At 38.2% G+C, this 12602-nt stretch overlaps 1 pseudogene; it reads left to right on the forward strand.

Moving 5' to 3' along the window:
- The first annotated feature begins 2748 nt into the window (after window positions 1–2748).
- LOC141563545 (mitogen-activated protein kinase 3 pseudogene) lies at window positions 2749–4039 on the forward strand (annotated as a pseudogene).
- The last annotated feature ends 8563 nt before the right edge of the window (window positions 4040–12602 follow it).

Here is a 12602-nt window from a genome sequence, read left to right on the forward strand (position 1 = left end):
CTGACATCAACATTTGAGATAGTGGAAAGTAAGATTGAGATTTAAAAATGTTTTTCTTTTAAAAATTTTATTTGCTGTATAGTATTTATAGTAATGTAGATTTCATATGTTTGTCTTGTTTTAATTTGGATGTTAGTACAAAAAATTATAGAATTCTAAATAATACTAGTGAGAAAAAATAGCATATTACCAGTTTTGTATTGAAATGGACAGACATGAGATAGACAGCCCTGACCAAATTATTCAATTTAAAGCATCATTTATTAGCCAGCCGGTGACTGCCCCCCACAAGACAGGCTAGTAGAGATCAGCCCCAAACCTTTAGTGAGGTACACTTTTAAGCCCGTTTGCCACATCCGGGTATAGCCTTGGGGTTACACAGTTTCTCGTTTACAATGGGGAAGTATCTGGACGAGAGTGTGGGCATGTTTTGCAATGTTGTGATTTTGTTAGACAAACACTTCTCAGAAAGTCTAGGGTCTCATGAACCGGGGGATGGGGCCCAGTCTGAACATAACACTTCCCTTAATTTAGTTTAAGCAACATTTTCCTATAAGCGTGAGACCCCTTGACCCAGAGATGAGGGGGCCATCTTTTGTCCATTTCAGTATACTACATTTTATGACTTATTTCAAGTTTTTTTTAAATTTAGTAAGATTACATTATAAGAATTAATGTTTTGTTATAAAGACTTGTATACATAAAAGAGTATTTTTAGAAATCTATAGCTCTTATTTACAAATGTATGCAACAAAGTAAGTAAGCTTTGTTCTTTTTTTAGTTATTTTTTGTAGTTTTTGCCTCTAAAGGTAATTTTAGGAATTGATTTTCACCTATATAACTATGTCACTATATAACAACCACAGTTAGTGACAAATTTGCTTCTTTCATCCCCCTACATAATTTAACAGTATTAAAAAAAATTATCTGCAATAGAAGCAGAGTACTGGTGAAAGCAGAGAGAAAAGTACAATTTGGGAAAAATAAGACAGTGGGAAATATGGAGTCAGTAATCTTAACTGTTAATGTGAATAGAATGAACATAAAATTACATAAAATGTAATTAGATAGCAGAGAGGATTAAAAGCCAGAATCCTATATTATTTACAAGAAACACATTTAAAGTAAAGGGAAACATACAGAGTAAAGGAGAAAGGATGGAGCAGAATCTATTATGCTTCAGCTGAAGTAAAAAATAGCAGAAATAGTGATCTTGATCTCAAATCAAGCAAAAGCAAAAATAAATCTAGTTAAAAGAGATAAGGAAGAAAAGGTATCATAGATAATGAAGTAATATCAATACTAAACCTATATGCGCGAAGTGGTATAGCATCCATATTCTTAGAGATGAAGTTAAGTGAGTTGCAAGAAGAAACAGCAAAACTAAACTAGCAGGGGATTTCAACTTCCCTCTTTCAAATCTACATAAATCTAACCACAAAGTAAACAAGAAAAATGTTAAGGAGGTGAATAAAATTTTAGAAATATTAGGTATGATAGACCTTTGGAAAAAATTGAATGGGGATAGAAAAGAATATACCTTTTTCTCAGCAATACATGGCACCTACACAAAAAAATTGACTATGCATCAGGGCATTAAAAACTTCACAATCAAGTGCAGAAAGGCAGATACAGTAAACATACCTTTTTCAGATTATGATGCAATAAAAATTATGTGTAATAAAGGGCCATAGGAAAATGGACCAAAAATTGAATCAAATCCTGAAGAATGAGTTGGTCAAACAACAAATCATAGAAACAATTGATAATTATATCCAAGAGAATGACAATAATGAGACAGTATACTAAAACTTATGGAATGCAGCCAAAGCAATTCTTAGGGGAAATTTTATATATCTCTAAATAGTTACATGAATAAAATGGAGAAAGAGGAGACACGGAAATGGTGGTGATACCTAAACTAGGAATGGACAAAACAGAGAAAGAAAATTATAGACCGGTTTTCCTAATGTATATTGATGCAAAAAAATCTTAAATAAAATATTAGCAAAGAGATTACAGCAATTTATAACCAGGAGAATACACTATGATGAAGTGGGATTTATGCCAGGAATGCAGGGCTCATTTACTATTAAGAAAACTATCAGCATAATTGATCATATCAATAACCAAACTAGCTGAAATCATATGATTATCTTAATAGATACAAAAAAGGCAATTGACAAAAAACAACACTTGTTCCTATTAAAAACACTAGAGAAGATAGGAATAAATGGAGTTTTCCTTAAAATTATAAGTAGCATCTATCTAAAATATTCAGCAAGCATTTTATTTAATGGGGATAAGCTAAAATCATTCCCAGTAAGATCCGGATGAAATGAGGTTGCCCATTATCATCACTGTCATTCAATATTATATAGAAATATTAGTTTTAGCAGTAAGAGAAGAAAAAGAAATCAAAGGAATTAAGAGTAGATAATGAAACAAAACTGTCATTCCTTACAGATCATATGATAGTATATTTAGAGAATGCTAGACAATCATCCAAAAAACTACTAGAAACAACAATTTTATCAAAGGTGCAGAATATAAAATGAACCCACATAAATTATCAGCATTTCTATATGCCATCAACAAAGCCCAACAGCAAGGGATAGAAAGAGAAATCTCATTTAAAATAATTGTAGGTAATATAAAATGTTTGGAAGTCTATCTGCCAAACAAAGCGAAGAACTATATAAAGACTATTATGAAACATTCTTCAAAGTGAGATCTGGGGGAGTGGAGATGACGGCGGTGGTGGCGGCTGAGGGGGGAGGGGGCGGGGAGCCCCGAGGAGTTGACGGGTCCGGCCCGGGGGTCCTGGGAAAGGTGGAGAGGGTGAAGGGCCAGCTGTTTGACGTGGGACCGTGCTACACAGAGCTGCAGTACATTAGGGAGGGGGCCTACGGCATGGTCAGCTCTGCTTTTGACCATGTTCGAAAGGCTCGAGTAGCCATCAAAAGGATCAGCCCTTTTGAGCACCAGACATATTGCCAGCGCACCCTTCGGGAGATTCAGATCCTGCTTCGTTGCCACCATGAGAATGTCATTGGCATCCGTGACATCATCCTTCGAGCACCCACGCTGGAAGCCATGAGGGATGTTTACATTGTTCAAGACCTGATGGAAATAGACTTGTATAAGCTGCTCAAGAGCCAGCAGCTGAGTAATGACCACGTCTGCTACTTCCTGTACCGAATTCTACGGGGCCTCAAATATATCCACTCAGCCAATGTGCTTCATCGGGACCTCAAACCCTCCAATCTGCTCATCGACACCACTTGTGACCTCAAGATCTGTGACTGTGGCCTCGCCCGAATTGCTGACCCTGAGCATGATCATACAGGCTTCCTGACTATGTGGCTACCCACTGGTATAGAGCACCAGAGATCATGCTCAATTCTAAGGGCTACACCAAATCTATCGCTATCTGGTCTGTGGGCTGTATCCTCACAGAAATGCTCTCCAATCGGCCCATCTTCCCTGGGAAGCACTACCTGGATCAGCTGAACCACATTCTAGGTATCCTAGGTTCTCCGTCCCAGGATGATCTGAATTGTATCATCAACATGAAGGCTCGGAACTACCTACAGTCACTTCCATCCAAACCTAAGGTGTCCTGGGTCAAGCTCTTTCCCAAAGCAGACTCCAAAGCCCTGGACCTGCTGGACCGGATGGTGACCTTTAACCCTAACAAGCGAATCACCGTGGAGGATACCCTGGCCCACCCCTACTTCCAGCAGTACTATGATCCAACTGATGAGCCAGTGACAGAAGAACCCTTTATTTTTGATATGGAGTTGGATGATCTACCAAAGGAACAACTGAAGGAACTCATCTTCCAAGAGACAGCTCGATTCCAACCTGGAGCCCCAGGAGCCCCTTGAAACAAGGATCCTCTCCTGTTGAGGACCTGAGTCTGAATTCCACCTGCCCCTTTTCCTGCTTGGCTGTTTGAAACTGGATGCCACTCACACTCTGGCCCCCCATTCCAGGCAGGGGATGAATGGGTGTGTATGGGGGGGGGTGTTTGGGCCCCTGTGTCCTAACATGCTTTATTTCAGAGAAAGCCTTTCATCCCTTTACTTCAAGTGGTAACCATGGCCCCTTCTGCAGCTGGGGGTTTTGGACCAAACCTTTGCTCCCCTGGCTGGCTCACCACTGCCCCAGAAGCCTTCACTCCCCTTCCCATATCAGCCTGGCCTAGGGAGCCCAAGGCTGCTTTGCCCATTTCCTTTCACATGCTCCTTTTCTCAAGGGCTAGTGCTGCTTCTCAGCCTTCTAATCCCTACAAGGCACCTTGAAGAATGTGTTTGGAAGGGAGTGAGTTGGAAGGGTTTTGACTCTTTCATATGATTGACACCTCCCCTAGATCTTCTCTAACCTCTGTAGGACATTCCTGACTCTTAAGGGCTAGTTTTCAGATTGAGGAGAAAGGAAGAGGTCTGGAAGGGAGGAACTGGGGTCCTTCAGACCCTGGGCTTGTGCCCCTGAAGCTGCCACGTTTAACCCCATTGCCCCTCACCCTTCCTAGAAGGTGCCCCTTCTGCTTGTGTGTGTGAATGTGTGTGGGAGGGAAAGGCTGGCCAGCCAATTCTACAGTATTATAGGGGAGGCTATGCCTGTCTTCCAGCATCTGTATCTAATATATAAATATATAGATGTGTATCAGGATAAAAAAACAAAAACAAAAACAAAAAAGTGAGATCTAAACAACTGGAAAAATATCAAGTGCTCATGGGTGAGCCCAGCTAATATAATAAAAATGACAATTCCGCCTAAATTAATCTATTTATTCAGTGCCATATCAGCCAAACTGCTAAGAAATTACTTTATAGAGCTAGAAAAAAAATAACAAAATTTATTGGGAAGAACAAAAGGGCAAGAATATCAAGGGAAATAATGGGGGAAAATGCAAAAGAAGATGACTTACCCGTACCAGACATAAAAGTATTTTATTCATCATCATGGTACTGGCTAAGAAATTGAGAAGTGCCTCAGTGGAATAGATTAGATTCATAAGCCAGAATGGTCAGTGACTATAGTAATCTGGTTTTTGATAAACCCAAAGACACAGCTCCTAGTATAAGAACTCATTATTTGATAAAAATTGCCAGGGAAGCTGGGAAATAGAATGGCAACTAGGAATTGACAAACACTTAACATCCTATACTAATATAACATTGAAATGGGTTCATAATTTAAATATAAAGGATGATACTATAAGCAAATTAAGACAAAAAGAGCTCAGATCTGTGGAGAAGGGAGGAATTATGACCAAAGACTAGAGAATATCATGAAATGCAAAATGGATAATTTTGATTACATTAAATTTCGAAGTTTTTGCACAAATAAAATCAATGCAGCCAAAATTAGAAGGGAAGCAGAAAGCTGGGGGGAAATGCTTACAGCCAGTGTTTCTGATAAAGGCCTCATTTCTAAAATATGTAGAGAACTGATTTAAATTTGTAAGAATACAAGCCATTCCCCAATTGATAAATGGTCAAAGGATATGAAAGATAATTTTCAGGTGAAAAAATTAAAACCATTTCTACTCATATGAAAAAATGTTCAACCATTATTGATCAGAAAAATGCAAATTAAGGCAACTCTGAGATACCACTACACACCTCTCAGATGGCTATGATGACAGGAAAAGATAATGATGAATGTTGGAGGGGATGTGGGAAAACTAGGACACTAATAATACATTGTTGGTGGAACCAAATGGATCCAACCATTCTGGAGAGCAATTTGGAACTATCCTCAAAGAGCTATCAAACTGTGCATACCTTTGATCCAGCCGTGTTTCTACTGGGCTTATATCCCAAAGAGATCTTAAAGGAGAGAAAGGAACCCACATGTGTAAAAGTGTTTGTGGCAGCCCTTTTTGTAGTGGCCAGAAACTGGAAACTAAGTGGATACCCAACAATTGTAGAATGGCTGAATAAATTGTGGTGTATGAATATTATGGAATATTATTATTCTGTAAGAAATAACCAGCAGGATGATTTCAGAAAGATCTGGAGAGACTTACATGAACTCTTACTAAGTGAAATGAGCAGAACCAGGAGATCATCATACACGGCCACAACAAGACTATACGATCGATGATCAATTCTGATGGATGTGGCTCTCTTCAACAATGAGATGATTCATATTGCTGGAGAAACTGAGGCAAGACAGATTCGTTTTTAATATTTTAATTGTGGAGAGTTCAGACTAGCCAAGCCAAGCCGGTTCCATAGGACTCCTGTCCAAAGCATTCAGCAGCTTTCAGTGAGCATCTAAGTCAGGAGACTTTTAGCTATAGAGGAAACAAAGGCAGATAAGGGGGGAGAGGACATGGGGGTGAGCGGACAAGCATAATTCCAGGAGAGGATCATAACTTAATCCTGACAGAATGAGAGTCAAAATAAGGATTCATCAAGAAGAGGGGCAATACTCAAAGGGAGGGGGAATTATCCCAGCAAGGATTGAAATAAGGCACCTGGAGTTTTATGATACAATGGAATGTAAAGTGGCCAAAGCTTCAAGGTTTTTTGTAATTCAATTTCTCCAGTCCTAATGGCAAGGAAAAAGGAGTGGGGCTATAATAATTTTAATAATTTAGGGCATAACAGATTAAGGCCAGTTTCAATGATCTTGTGATGAAGAGAGCCTTCTACACCCAGAGAAAGGATTGTAAGGACTGAGTGTGGATCACAACATAGGATTTTCATTCTCTTTGTCGTTGTTTGCTTGAATTTGTTCTAGGGCATATTTGTATAATTACACATTCTGAAAAACTTCAGTAGCTATACTATAATTTTTATCTTATCTTCTTACATATATGCCAGACTAAAATGATAGATCTTGTGCTGGCCTCTAAAATTTATTAATAGACAAATTTATTTTGCCCTTTGCTTTATAAATAAGAGGCATCTGGGTAGCTCAGTAGATACAGTGTTGGCTTAGAGTCTGGAAGACTTGTGTTTAAGTTTCGCCTCAGACACTCATTAATTCTGAGATCCTAACTAGTCAATTAACTTCTTTTTGCCTTAATCCACTGGAAAAGGAAGTGGCAAACAACTCTGGTACCTTTGCCAAGAAAACCCTATATGGGTCACAAAGTTCTGGATACAATTGTACAACAACAAATCCTTCATTAAAAAAAATGCCTTCATTTTTAAAAATTTCCTGCTCTTGGAATGTTTTAAATAAGCTATTACAGATAATTTTTAAAATTTTAAATTGCATCATCTTAGTAGTATTTTATTTCTCTAAATATATGCAAAGATAGTTTTCAACATTCACCTTTGCAAAACCTTGTGTTCCAAACTTTTTCTCTCTCCCCATTCCCTTACCCTCTTTCCAAAACAGCAAGTAATGCAGGGACAAGGAGGGAGGCAATGAGGAAAGAAGGGGGAGAGAGAGGGAGAGACAGACAGAGACAGAGAGTCAGAGAGATAGAGACAGAAGATGGGGGGAGCAGGCAAATGAGAGATAGAAAAGAAGAGAAATGCAAAGAAGAGATAGAGACACGGGGGGAGAATGAGAATGAGAGAAAGAGAGAAAAAGAGACAGACAGAGGAAGAGAGAGGAGGGAGAAGGAGGGAAGGGGAAAGGGAGGGAGGGAAGGAAAGAGAGGGAGGGAAGGAGAGAGAGGGAGGAAGGGAAGAAGGAAAGGGAAAAGACAGAGAGAGAGAAACAGACAGAGATAGAAACAGACGGGGCGGGGGAGTATGAGAGCAAGAGAAAGAAAGAAAAAGAGGGAGAAGAAGGGAAGGAGGGAAAGGGAGAGAGACAGAGACAGACAGATAGAGACAGAGACAGAGACAGAGAGGCCCAGAGGTGAAAGTGTGGGAAGGTTTCCAGGCTGAACTGAGCATGTGGAGCTACAGGATCTAGGTTCAAATATAGTCTTTATTCCTTACAACTGTGATTTGGGGCAAGTTCAATCATCTCTGGCTGTGGTGTTCTCATCTCTTGTTATAGCAGATGTTCTCGAAAGTCCGTTTCAACCCTCCATCTATGATCCCGCAGCCTCCATGGCAGACAGCTTGTGCAGGAGACTATTTTAGCCGGAGTGTAAAATTTACAGAGGGAAGCAGAATAATTAAGAACAGAAAGGTAGGCAGGAGCCAAATTGTGGAGGGTCTTAAGTGCTAGATTGAGCAATGGGAAACAATTTGAGTTTAGAAGGGGGGAGTTACCTATATCTTGTGAAGATTATTCTTTAGATTCTATCTATGCAAAAAAGTAAGGAGCCAAGCTTTCCCTCAATTCTCCCATATACTCAAGGTTAGCAGCTTCAAAGAGCTGGGAGAGGAGGGGAGGGGAGGTGCACTCATAGGTGCAAATTCTGAAGATTTTTAGCATGCTATATGACTCAATATTATTAAAATATGAAAATATCTATCATTCTACCCTCTGACTAGCCTCTGGGAGATTTCCTGATCCCTGTTCATCTTATAAATTGATAGTTCATAGGCAATTGACTTTTTGTAACTACGTGGTTCAATAAACATATAAAATAAAATTGCAAAAAGGCTGTCACAGATTCCACCAGAGTGGATCAACATGGTTCCCTAGTCACCTCCAAATCTCTTCCTGCTTAGCCTCCTCCCATTTTGGGGAGCGTGGGGGTGGGGAGGGAGCCCTGAGGAACAATCCCACACTCCTGGCTCTCAGTATAACATCAGGAATTAAGGAGTTGGAAATTAAGGCTCTCTCTTGGGGTGAGGAACTATAACCAACACTGGAAAGCAGGGTAAATGTGATAACTAGTACTGGAGAACAGGGTCTCCTGATCTTCTTTTAGGAAAAGGGCTCTCCACCCAGTCTGAACTCAGCTCTCAGAACACTAGGCCCACTATTTTAAAAGCAAACTTCCAAAATTTGTCAACAAATTCATTTTGATCTCTTAGGTTCCATAGTAAAAATTCCAGGTTTTGTGATCTAATCCAGTTTTCCTGCTATTCCTTCCAGTTTCCACAGATGGGAATTCAGGTTTGGGCATCTACTCAGTTGTCCGGGAGTTCCCAGCCCGATTTCTGCAATTTTTCTTGCCCGTGTAATGGCTTGGCAGCCAGAAAGTCCCCCTGAGATTGTAATTCCACAGTTCCACTCCCCAGAATCATTTGTGGTTAACTTGCCTGGCAGTCAGTCACCCCAGCATCACTGGGCAGCAATCAAACTCGCCAACACTCCCCAGCCTGAATTTCAGAGCCAGAGAGGGAGACAGCATCCAAGATGGTACACACATGCATGATCTTGTCACCAGAGTTTTGTATACAGCCTCCTACCCCAGAGTGAGCATGTATTCCCCAAGGGGTAGAAAAATAGCAAGTCAGAGATGAATAGGACCATAATGAAAGTGGAGAGGAAGTGATCCTCTACATACTTCATCAGTCATATTTTGTTCCTCCCCACAATAAATCATAAGATAGATGGGAAAATTGGGAGGAGCACCTTAGCACAGGCAAAGGTAATAATTATAACTAATATATAGTGCTTTAAGGTTTGTAAAGTACGTATTATCTCATTGATCCTCACAACCACTTTGGGAAGTAAGTGCTATTATCTACATTTTACAAGAGACTAAGGGTAAAAGAGATTAAAAATAACTTTTCCAAGATCACACAGGTAAAGTAAAGTATCTTGGGCAGGACCTGAATCCAGATCTTCCCTGATTCCAAATCTAGCATTCTATCCACTGTACCACCTAGATGCCACATGTACTTATGAAAGTTGACAAGCACAGATGTTTGAGTTATCTAGTTCAAATTAGACCATCTATGGATGGTCTGGGGAGTACAGGACAACTGAGAAGAGCACAATTAATGTGTAGAAAGATGAAGCTATGGAGAGAAATGCAGCACTACTAAAACTAGTTGGTCCTGTCTGCAGTCTTGAGATAGTTGGCAAGAGTGTCAACTACTTTTAGCATTCCAAAGAATACTCTTTCAGAAATTTTTTCATGAGAAAATTTCAGATCACTCTATGTGGAGTCCAAGTTATTTTTTTTAAATAAATGCTTCATGTTTAACATATATTGGATTACTTGCTGTTTAGGGGAGAGGAAGGAGAAAAAGGGAGGGGAAAAATTGAAACACAAAGTTTTGCAAGAGTGAATGTTGAAAATTATCCATGAATTATGCCCAAAGGGTTATCAAACTGTGCATACTCTTTGCTCCAGTAGTGTTTCTACTGGGCTTATATCCCAAAGGTATCTTAAAGGAAGGAAAGAGACCCACATGTGAAAAATGTTTGTGGCAACTCTTTTTTGTAGTGGCAAGAAACTGGAAACTGAGTAGATGTCCATCAATTGGAGAATGGCTGAATAAACTGTGGCATACAACTATTATGGAATATTATTGTTCTATAAGAAATGACCACAGGATGATTTCAGAAAGATCTGGAGAGACTTACATGAACTCTTACTAAGTGAAATGAGCAGAACCAGGAGATCATCATACACAGCAACAACAAGACTATATGATGATCAATTCTGATGGACATGACTCATCAACAGTGAGATGATTCAAACCAATTCCACTTGTTCAATGATGAAGAGAGTCATCTACACCCAGAGAGAGGACTATGGGAACTGAGTATGTATCACAACATAACAAACATTGTCTCTCTTTTTGTTGTGGTTTATTTGCATTTTATTTTCTTTCTCATTTTTCTTCCTTTTTGAGAAGATTTTTCTTGTGCATCAAGATAATTGTATAAATATATGCCTATATTCAATTTACATATATTTTACCATGTTTTACATATATTGAATTACTTGCCATCTAGAGGAGGGAGTGGGGAGGAGAGAAAATTGGAACACAAGGTTTTGCAAGAATCAATGTTGAAAAATTATCCCTGCATATGTTTTGAAAATAAAAGGCTTTAATTTAAAATATGCTTATTGAGATCTTTGGTTTCTGTATAACAAACATTTCCCTTCCCAAAAGTCATCTCTTAACAAAGAATAGAAAAAAGGAGGAGAGGAGGAGAGGAAAAAATTACTAAACCTAATCAAAATATTTTTAAAAGTCTGACATTATATTCAATGTTCCACACCCATGATCTCATACCTCTCCAAAAAGGTAAGTGAAATGCTTTCTTATCATTTGATTATTATAATTTTATATCCTCCAGAATCATTTTGTAGTGGTAGTTATTTCTACTTATGTTACTATGGTCATGGTGTATAGTGTTTTCTTAAAGCTTACTTAATTTTTCATTTGTCCATATGTCTTCCTATGCTTCTCTGTATTTGTCATGTACATCATTTCTCATGGCACTGTAGTATTCAGATTTGAGCCTGAATTTAGCTTAATCTGTTAAGAATTGATAAAGTGCTTATTATGTGCTAGGTGCTAAATAGAAGGCAAAGGTAACAATGAAAACAGTACTATTTTATAGAACTTACATTTTGCTAAAAGTAAACCAAAGCAGTACTACCTTTTAAGATTTGCAAAACACTTGCTATATAAATCTCATTTGACTTTCACATCAGACCTATGAAAGCAATACCATAAATATGATCATCATCTTTTTACAGATAAAGATTCAGATAGAGGAAATGATTTGCCAATGGCCACAATACTGACAAAGTGCCAGAGGTAAAATATGAATCCATTTCTGACCTGAATCCAAGACCAGAAGTCTTTCCATTGTACCACACTGCCTCTCTAAGACAATAGGACTCCATGGTCATGACTAGGGTTTCCCAAAGATTTTCCTAGAAATGTTTCAGGATGTTAGGTCAATTCTTTCAAGTAGTAATTCTAATAAGAATCAATGCTGAGGAAGAAGAAGAGATAGAGAGAGATAAAGATAATTGGCTCTATTTACTTTTTGGTATATCTCTTTTTAAGGTATATTTTTATTTCTTTTATTAAATGCAATTACACATATGATTTTTTACATTAATTTGTAAAGTCTTTCCATTTCACCCCTCCTTTATCACTTGAGAAGGCAAGCAGTATAGATATAAATTTTTGAGGAAAGATGGAGCTTTCATTTATATGTGTGTATATGTTTGTCTATTTGTGTGTATATATATATATATATATATATATATATATATATATATGTATGTATACATACATATATGTGTGTATATACATATATATGTATGTATAGTTTATAGAGATACACATGAGAGGACAAGATATCTGAATTAGATATGAGGCTGGATGGATACCCATGTGGATATCCCCTGGATATTAGAGAGGACTGGAAGCACTAATAACAAGGTAAAATCATGGAAATAAGATGCATATACTCATGGTATAGACTGTTGGATAGCTGTATAAACAGTTGGTTAGCTACCCCTTATTTTTGTGTTGTTGTTGCTAACAATATTTGATAGATCAATATATTATTGAATATTTTGAATTCTGCTTTGGCTTCTAAGATCTGACCCCTGCCACAATTTTATGTCATCTCCAAAAGTAAATACTCCTTGTCTTGCCATATTTGATTAAAGATAAATTTCCATTATATATGAGCATTTACTTATGTTTTTGGACAGTTGTTTCGACAGGATCCTGCTTGTACTAATCCAACAATTAAAATCACCAACCTCATTCTTTTCACCAAACTTCACAACTTCA

The sequence above is a fragment of the Sminthopsis crassicaudata genome, chromosome 3 (assembly GCF_048593235.1).
Source record: "Sminthopsis crassicaudata isolate SCR6 chromosome 3, ASM4859323v1, whole genome shotgun sequence".
NCBI classification, from domain to species: Eukaryota; Metazoa; Chordata; class Mammalia; order Dasyuromorphia; family Dasyuridae; genus Sminthopsis; species Sminthopsis crassicaudata.